Source organism: Benincasa hispida, chromosome 1 (assembly GCF_027475165.1).
Source record: "Benincasa hispida cultivar pf3 chromosome 1, pf3_genome.v1.1, whole genome shotgun sequence".
NCBI classification, from domain to species: domain Eukaryota; kingdom Viridiplantae; phylum Streptophyta; class Magnoliopsida; order Cucurbitales; family Cucurbitaceae; genus Benincasa; species Benincasa hispida.
Window position 1 is genome coordinate 86,856,700 of NC_143478.1, and position 10,411 is coordinate 86,867,110.

The window sequence follows — 10,411 nt, forward strand, 5'->3', positions numbered from 1 at the left end:
GCAATTCAATACTGTTTAGTTGACAATCTTCACTATCTGGGAATTTTAATGCATTGAGCACATTAAACTTCACCTCCTCATTGTCCACGTGCATAGTTAATTCGCCTTTATGCACGTCAATTAAAACTTTCCTAGTAACTAAGAACGGGCATCCAAGGATAATTGGTATCTCCCTATCTGCTTCATAGTCCAAGATAATAAACTATGCTGGGAATATGAGATTGTCAACCTTCACTAGAACATCTTCAATCTTCCCTTCTCGGTACTTAATTGTTCTGTCAGCGAGCTGAAGAGTAACAGAAGTGGGTTGTGCTTCGCCAATCCCCAATTTCTTAAAAATTGAAAGTGGCATGAGATTAATACTGGCTCCTAGATCGCACAACGCATGACCCACATCCAATCCTCCTATCGAACAAGGAACTGTGAAGCTCCCAGGGTCCTTTTGCTTCTTTGGTAGACTGTTGCTTACTAACGCGTTACACTCCTACGTTAGCGCTATTTCTTCCATCTCGTTGACTCTTCTCTTCTTTGTCAAAATGTCCTTAAAAAATTTGACATATGTTGGCATCTGCTTCAAAGCCTTTATCAGTGGAATGTTGATATGCAGCTACTTTAGGAGCTCAAGAAAGCGCTTGAATTGTTGTTCATCATTCTTCTTCATCAGATGCCTAGAAAATGGTGCATCAAAGTCACTTCTGGCTTTCCCGCGTTAGATGTACTGGGTTTTGAATGGCTTGTAGTCTCGGGCGTTCTTTCTTCCTGATCCATTCAGCATGTGATGTGTTCTTTCAAAGGACTGCTATTTCTTGAATTCATTCTTCTTTCTTCAAGAGGTTTTCCACTTTGTAGTGTCACCGCGTCACATTGCTCCTTCCCATTATTGTTCCCAGGTGTTTCAGTATTGCTATGTAGAAAACTAGCCTGCCTGTTTTTCAACTCGCTCGCTATCTGCCCTACCTGGATTTCCAGGTTTCTGATAGATGACGCTTGACTTTTAAGCAACGCGTCATTCTGGGCTATGTACTCCTTCAATAGGTTCTCACGCGGAGATCCTGAGCTCGACGCCTGTCCTCCTTTATTAAAGGGCTATTGATGTTGCTGATGCGTTTGTTGAAATGCAGGCAGCGGTCCATTTCTTTGTTGATGGTTCGCCTCTGGGTGGTGTTCCTGATGATTTCCTTCTGTCCAAGAAAAATTCGGATGGTTTCTCCATCCAGGATTATATGTATTAGAGAATGGGTTGTTTTTTATGAAACATACTGACTGAGGGTTTTGTGGACATTCAGCATAGGAGTGAGGATCTCCACAGCCCACACAGCTAACCATGGGCTACCCAAACGCCTCTATCTAATTCACCTTTTGCTGATTTGATGTGTTTCCCAGCGTTATGTTCTACAGAAGGCTGGTCATGGTAGCCACTTGAGCAGAAAGTGTGGCTATTGCGTTGGCATCAATAGAATTAACATTCCGAGATCTCTTCTTCCTGTCAGCTCTTCCATCATCTGTATCATCCACCCATTCCAGATTGTGTTGAACAATGCGGTCTAGTATCTCTTTAGCCTCAGTGTAAGATTTGTCCATAAGTCCACCAGTTGCTGCTGTATCTGCTACCATCTGCGATGCTCTATTCAGTCCTCCATAAAACGTCTCCATTTAGATAGTTAGAGGTAGTCCATGGTTCGGGCAATTCTTGACCAAGCCTTTAAAACGCTCCCATGCGGTGGTTAAGGTCTCAACATCTTCTTGTTCAAAGTTCATATCTCTCGATGCCTCCTCGCGTTAGTGGTAGGTAGGAAGTATTTTTGCATAAATTTTTCCACCAACTTCTCCCTGGTTATGATTTCACCAGGCTCCAGTGAGCTCACCCATTGTTTTGCGTCATCACGCAAAGAATAGGGAAACAAGGACAACCTGATCGCCTCTGGGGTGATTCCAGGAATCACAAATGAATTACACGTTTCCAGGAAATGCTTCATGTGGGCATGAGGATCTTCACCACGACCACCCCCAAATTGTCTGGCAGACTAGAGCATTTGGAGCATAACAGATTTCATCTCGAACTTGGTTCCATCTGGCATAGGGTTTATGATTCCTAGAGAGAAATCATACAGTATAGGGGATGCGTACTTCCTCATGGGACGTGTGCTGCTATATGCCATCAGGATTGGATTTTGTGCAGCATGAGCTAGTTGCTAATTTACCTGTTCTTCTACCATTACTTGTTGCCTGTTCTGTTGTTTGAGAAATTGCTGCCTCAACCTTCGACGACGGTTAGATCGGTTCCTACGCCGGAAGGTCCTTTCAATCTCGAGGTCGTATCTGAGTTTAGGAGTGCTCTCCCTGCTCATAAACGTTTACAAGCTTAGGCTTAACTCGTAATACTCCCTCGACCGAAGTGTTCCTACAACAGATACAAACGGAATTTTTGGTTAGTTTTGTTTCTGAATACCCGACAACAGGGCCAAAAACTTGTTCGTTTCTATCGTGATTCGCTCTAGTAGTATTTCGTTTAAAATAAATTGGAAGAAATAGTTCTAAGTATAAGTTATGCGTTTATGCTTTGATGCGTTTAATTAATTGTAATGCGTTGGGGTGTCAGATATATGCAACAGAACGCACACAACTCCTTCTAATGACGTTCAAGTTTTCCTAAACCCTAAACCCTAAACCCTAAACCCTAAACCCTAAACCCTAAACCAGATCCAAGTATAAATCTAATTTAGGTTCCTAGTAAGTCCAGGGTCGAACTCAGGGATTCAGTTAACCAAACGCAGACCTTGCGTTGTATCTACTGTAGGGGCTTTCCTAAATAAATGTGAGAAATGTGTTATTTACACTAAATTGCTTTGCCTGTGCAAGAGATGCAAAAGAGTTGAGTAGTTAGTGATGGATCATGTGAGAATGGAGTTTAATGTAAGTGGACGCGTCGGTCTAAGACGAGTGTACACAACTAGGATGTGATGTGAATGAGATGGGATGGTTTGCTTATCTTTTGTTCATGCGTCAGACTTCATTCAACATTTCTCAATTCGAATAACATACAAAGCCTATCTCTAGGATGCATGCGTCTAACACAAAATGCAATAGACACTAGTAAGTCTATCTCTAGCTGTACTAGGCATCCTACTTAATGCAGCTTAGTTATTCTTTCGAACAATCTAAGTTAAAGATGCTTTTACGAATTTGTCAAGTTAGCTTGAGCTTTAGAATGAAGTTGTGCATAAAGTATTAATGCATTCAACATAAACAAGAAATAAACAATGACAAGTATGATGGATCAAACATATGAATTTTATAAAGAAACAGAGAGTCTTTACAAAAGCAATATTTAATCAAATGGAATGAAAGTGATAAATGAGAAGAAGGAAACTGAGTCAAGCCAAAGAATACAATCTCTTGTATTTCTTTGGCTCAATCTCGTTGTGTACAATCACTTGTTTAGGAATTGGATGAAGTGTCTTTCTCAAGATTAGCTTCCTTCGCTCCGTGACCGGCGGTGGTGGTGGTTCTCAACCCTTCTGATCGTCTAGCACCACAACACAAACTCTACAGAACTAGGATTATGACTACAATATACAGAGAGTAAGGATCTTTATAATTTCTGAACTTCTTAACTTTGGAGGGACTTCATCTATTTATAGGCGTTGGTCACGTCCACTTGGTGAATGGGCAGCATTAAAGTCCATGTCCTGGTCAGCATTAAAGTCCATGCCCTGATTAGCCGCCTGACTCTCGGAAGCTTTTCAAACGCCACCTGCTACGTGGAAGCTTTCCAGACGCCGCCTGCTGCAGGTGCCCATACTTGTAAGTGGTGATGTGACACAGTCAGCCTGAAGTAATGAATCTTTTCTGCGTGAACTCCCTTTGACGCATAGCCCGTGCGTTAGAGCTTTTCCTGCGACACTTTTCTAATGCGTTAGTGTTAGTCCTTGTGTTGAAATCCTTCAATACAATGCGTTAGTGCCGTGATATTTTGTAATAAAACTTCTTTTGCATGAGTTTGCTAATGTTTGAATAAATCCATGCGTTTCTGCTAAAAATGAGGAGAATCTATCATTAAAAACCTTAGTTGTTCCAACTTAAGAGCAAAAATAACTTATATTTCTACAAGTTATCAGTGTATCGCTACATTGTTCAAGCCTCAAAATCAGCCCTTAAGGGTACAATTTATCTACTTACCCGACATTGGAGAAGGAGTAAATTTTTTCTTGTGTAGTTGTGTTCCCAGCTCCCCAATCAAACGAATCACCAAAGTGGCCGATTTATTGAGTCAGCGGTCTAGCCACTTTCACCCATACAAATCAAAGGACTGTCTTTAGAGGCAGGAGTTCACAACTCACTCAAGATTGAGGTCATGTTACCTATGGTCATCTTGGTGAAATGTAAGTCTCTATTATGAACGGTGTTATATAATGAAACTAAACATTTTGTGGTCCAATCTTATACAAACTTCTTTATATAGAATACTCCATTCACATGTCTCCACATGGATGATCAGGATTCAATTATTTGTAGCAATTTACAACAATTATAACATCTACAAAATGGGCCATACTCGTAGTGTTACCAGGATAAAGTATCCAACCTTATCCATCTACTATAGATCATTTAGGTTATCACTTAAACATAATCCACCCGTATGCCTCTACATACATATTTAAGCTACAAGATAACATTAGATCTTAGTTTATTGGTTTGTGGTTAGTGCAACTACAATTGAAATAAAACATCATATGTTTTATTAAATAAATAAGATGTTTGTACATTACAATTACACACTATAGGACCCTACGAGATTTAAGGCACCAACCCCAAAAATCTTCCACTTTATCTAAAGCTAGTGGAGTCTACAATATAAAAGTCAAACTAATACACAAAGTACACATACATTAAACTAGGGCATAACAAACCCAATACAAATCTCCCACTTGCCCTAGTCTAAATGTGACCTATCCCATAGACCCACACTCTGCAGGTTACCATCAAACCCCTTAGTCGTGAGGGCCTTTGTAAATGGATCAACAACATTGTGCTCTCACTTGCCCTATTTCTTTAGTGGAATGCATGGTAGTTAATGGATGGTGGATCTCGTAGCTAAAGAGTTTAGTAAGATATTCATGTACCGTTGGAGCTTTGAGCCATAGGTCCATAAGGTCCCCTTGGTAGCTCAATGGATTCAAGTTGAAAATAAGTTTTTGGGTCAGTTTGAAGTGTTCAAATTGATAAGAAGGAGTTCGATTATAAATGATATGATTGAACGAGTCAATTATATATGATATAGTTGACATGATGTATTAGATACATTAATTGGAGGAAAATGATATAAATATGATTTATATCTAGTGGAGGAGAAAAGAAGTATGGTTCATATGTTGCATATGATGTAATATTAAACCATAGGTTATAAATATAATATGATTATATTTATTATTTAATTTAAACAATTATTGGATAGTTGTTTGCGATTTTTTCTCCGTAACCGAATGAGATAGTGGGAAGTTGCATTCAGTTTTCGTAAATGAAGGATAAAATGAAAATGGTTTTCATTTTGCAAAAGATCAAATATTCGCTCACCGAGTTGGTATACTACCTATTGCATAGCAAAACGAGAGCATACACGACAGCTCAACGTTTACTAAACGATTATGTACACACGAGCCTTTCCTAAATGATTGCATATAATTTACTAATTGATCATCTAGTGTTTTCTAAGCGATCGCACTCCCGAACTTTTTACTAAACGATCGTCTATATGATTAAGGCCCTTTTACTTCACGATCGTGTACCTTTACCTAAACGATCAAGCATCTGTCTATACGATAGACATCTGATTTCTCCCACTTTCTTGGTCGTGGTAAACGATCGTTCCTTCTTCCTTCCCTTTACCAAATCCAACAGAGTCCACACCTCCTGGATTTTCACCCCGAGAATACCGAGGGTTCTGAGTGGAAGTGTCTTCCCTGCTATTGTGTTCATGAGGAGTCTGTTTGTGGGTGGACGACAGCGATTTGATGGACAATTTTCTTGACAATCTCAGTGAGAGCGATATTAGCTTCTTGGACGAGAGCGAGATTTCTCTGAAAAAGAGTTCTTCAACTGGTATGTATCTTGTTCTCTTGTTGTTGATTAAAGTTTCGAAGCATGCCTGTAATTTGTTGTTAATGCATAGCTAGCCTGTTCAATTGTGAATGCAGTAATTCTGTCACAATGAGTTTGGAATGATCTTTCTTTTGCTCAGTGGTAATCTTTGATAAAAGTTCCTTCAATTGGTATCAGAGTGAGGTTCTGATATTCGAAATTCATTGATGCAAAGAATAGCATTTATTTTCTCGGTGGGTAAAACATGTGTACATTCTGTTTAAGTGTTAAATGGTTTGGTGGATGTGGATTAATAAAGTTTACTGGGATGAAGCCTCTGGTTATTTAAATTCTTTTACATTTGAAGTTAATTGGTAGGGCCCCTGTGTTTTCGGGTGTATTAACTTGCTATCGAGCCTGTAAATTCAAAGTTTTTGAGTCTCTATGAGTCATTCGTGATGAGGCTTCAAGGCAAGGAGTTCCTATTTTTTGAGGATGAAGACGACCAATGATTGGTCGGGTCGTGTAAACAATGGGGTAAACGATCGTTGAGTATCGGATAATCGGGAGCAGGTTGACGTGAACGCACTAGATGATCGTGTAGCTCAGCAAGCTTCATCGCTTAGTTCCTGACTACACGATCGCGGAGTAAAAAGTTCACTTATCGCTTGTTATGTGATCGTCTAGACAATCTTGCTTCACAGCAACATCGTCGTCTAAACGATCGTTTAGACTCGTGGGTTTAATGTCTTGTGCGCTAAATGATCGGGTACCTTATGCTTCATTGCATTGTAAATGGTACTTGATCATAGCTAAACGATCGTGTACACCCAACCGAGTTTACTAAACGATGGGAGCTTTGCCGGGGCGGTTCAAGACCCGGTTTGCTCGATGGAAAAATGTAATAGATAAAATTTTTATTTTCGATTTTGAGGTGGTTCATCCCAATCCATTAATCTTTGTGAATGTACATAGGATATATGTTTATTTATATGTTATATGGTATGTGATAACTTGTAGAAATACAAGTTATTTATACCATCTTATTTAGAATATGCGGCAAAAAGAAGGAAAAAGTTGCGTCGAACATATAGAAATTCACTTAGAAACGCAAAGGTTGTAAAATGTCGAAAGCACGCCTGCTGACCCCATTGCGATGGCAAAAAGGGATGTCCAAGTCTTTGTTTTGCAGGAAACATGTATCACTGCATGCGACGATTGCTCGAGGACAAAAAGAGCAACACATTCGCACCGCATGCGACGATCGATCTGGACAAAAAAAAACAACGTATTCGCATCACATGCAACGATCGATCGTGGATAAAAAGAGCGACACATTCGCAGGGATTTCTGAAATGGTACAGCTTTTCTGTTGTACGATCTGACAAATTGAATGTGGAGCAGAGCGGACGTTTCCACCAAGCCTCGATAGAAAAAGTAACTTTTCAGAGCAGAACCATTGATGATGGAGATGCTAAAGTCTATAAATAGCTACATCAACACCAAAGAAAGGAGGCTGGTCTGAAGAGACATTCATAGAGAGTCCGGGAGATAGATGAGACAATTTCGAAAGGAAGTCTCAAGAGCCAGAAATTCATTTACAATCCAGAAGAGAAGCTCTATCCAAGGGTCATTTCTACCGGAGGAACTATCTTGAGAAGGAAGTTCTCCTTCTCACTCCTACATGCTGGCAAGCAAAAAAACTCCGATTAGGATCCATGTCAAGACATTGACACACTGTCCTCATTTGCTCTTACTTTCTATTCATCAACTGTTATTCATTTCTGATCTTTCATTCATCTATCGGTAACAAACACTTTATCTTTATCTGTAATATCATTATCATGTTCATCTTCATCTCTCTGTTCACCACCATACATTCATCGTCCATTTCTCTCACCATGTGTAACTAATCCTTCAGGGTAAGGGGGAAGGATTAAGTGAGTAAGTTAATCCATGTTGAAGAAGTCAGCTAAGTTTATCTAACGCATGCTCAACGACATCTTCACTTGTGAGAGCAGAAGTGAAGATGTTAATCCACCTCTCGAAAGAATGTTGATAGAATGCGTTAACTAAAGCAAGAAGTATTTCCAGAGATGGAAACAACCTTGCGTTTGCAACATTCATCCCTATTCACCATAGAGATATGGGGACGCAGCCGATCACTGAGAGGTGTAAGCCAAGGGAAGGCGGAACCTTAGTTGCATCCTCAACAGGATTGACAAACTTGCGATGTCCTTTCCCCCAACCCGTTCTCATTCTGATACCTTTCACAAAACTTTCCATCGCATTCCTTCATACACTTGCACAACTTTACATTTATTCATTTATTTGTTTGTCGCCGCATTTTACTTTTCAAACACAAAACACTTTATTTTGATTTCGGTTGCATGTATCACATCAATATCGCATCTAGCATCGTAATCCCCGTGTTCGACCTCGAATCACTCTGAGAAACTTGCAGTGAAATTATACTTGGTTCCAACGCAAGAAAACTTGTGACACGCATACACTACATGAACACATTCTATAGTGTTTTGTAGCATCACATATATTATCTAGAAGCATGATTAAGACAACACAACGCCTATCATACACATCATCAATTTTTGTGGTGGCATTACGTCCGCCACAAAGCAACGAGTTTTTGACTCCTGAACAGTATGACATGTAGAAGAAATCCCACCTTAAGTTATGCATTGGTCATGCATCATCTCTTTATTGTAAGTGTTATGATTTAGAGAAGCATGATTTAAATTATATAAGAGCATGCTCATGCATCATATTATATAAGAGTTATATTTATGCATGCATAAAGCATAGACATGTATCATCTTATATTATACGTGTTGTAGTATAAGGGTGTATGGAAGCATGTTTGCTTGGTTCATTACTTATATATAAGAGTTATGTATAGTAATGAATGAACATTGCATGAAACATGACGCATAGGTTAAATTTATAAGTGTTATAAATACGTAGTTATGTGGCAATGTGTATGGTTTTAGTCGTTTCTTTTATAAAGGTTATAAGGAAATTAGAACTAAAATTTGTGAGAAGGACATGCATGCGGACTTAGGTTTGAATCATGGTTTTAAAAGTGTTTTAAAACTTGGTGGAGATGTACCTAAAATCATGGTTCTAATAAGATTAGCAACCTAGGCTTTAATCTTTTAATCAGTTTAATATGATTAAATTAACTAATAAAAGGTTAAAGAATAGCAAAACTATCTATAAAGGACCTTTTGTCCAAGGCGGGTTCTGTCCATGCTGGGGTATTTAAGGTGATGGAAATGGAACACCCCTACCTGGGATGCTACCTAGAAAGATGAATTAGATAGATTTGATGCATGCATGCAAATTTGAGGACAGTTTATTAAAGAGTTTAATGTGACTACTTGAACTTGTTTAATTTCAAAGACAAGAGTTGTTTTTGGGCAAATTAAATTGACTTAGATTAAAATTAGTAGCTGGATGGTCTAAGTTAATAAACCCCTAGGTAAAACATTCAGTGGGAGGTATTTGGGGTATCTGATACTTCATTTAAACCTCTTCGCGTTTCTCCCTTTATTGTCCACACCGTGAGATCTATCCTTAACCTCGTGGCACCTTGGGAGTGTGTCCCTAAAGTATGGTGTTTGGGTAGGTCAATATCAAGGCGGATGGAGAGGATATTCATATTAAGAGGGAGCGGGACGTGCGACAACATATCCCACAGTGTCACACTGTAAAACCCTAACCCTAATTCTGAAAGAAGGGAAAAATAAAATATTGGAAATAAAGGAAAATATAATGAAAATATAAATTAAATTAAAAGGAAGTTGGGTGGAATTTAGGGGAAGATTTGATAATTAAGGAATTTATTAATAATTATCCAATAATAGCATATATAGCTATGAATAAGTGGGCAGAATCAAGGAAGATTAATAAGGGAGTTGGAAGCTAGCGAATTCAGGGGACAAAGGAAATTAGATAACTTTTCGTTTGGAAACTGTTCATTGGAAGGCTTGGGAGGTTGAAATTAATAATTTGAAGGTGGGAAGAATTTGGATACCTTTTGTACGGAGATTGTTCATTGGGAGATTTGGAGGTGAAAATTTATTATCAATGTACGGGGTAAGTAAACATTAAAAAGAAAAGTGGAATCCACGTGTCGCAAGCAGTGAGGGTGACCACTAGCGAGATTGGAGGAAGTTGGAGAGAATGGAGAGAGCGAGATTAGAACGAGAGTGAGAGAATGGGAGAGAGCGAGACTAGTTGAGTGAGAGAATGGGAGAGAGCGAGACGGGTTGAGCGAGAGAATGGGAGAGAGCGAGACTGGTTGAGCGAGAGA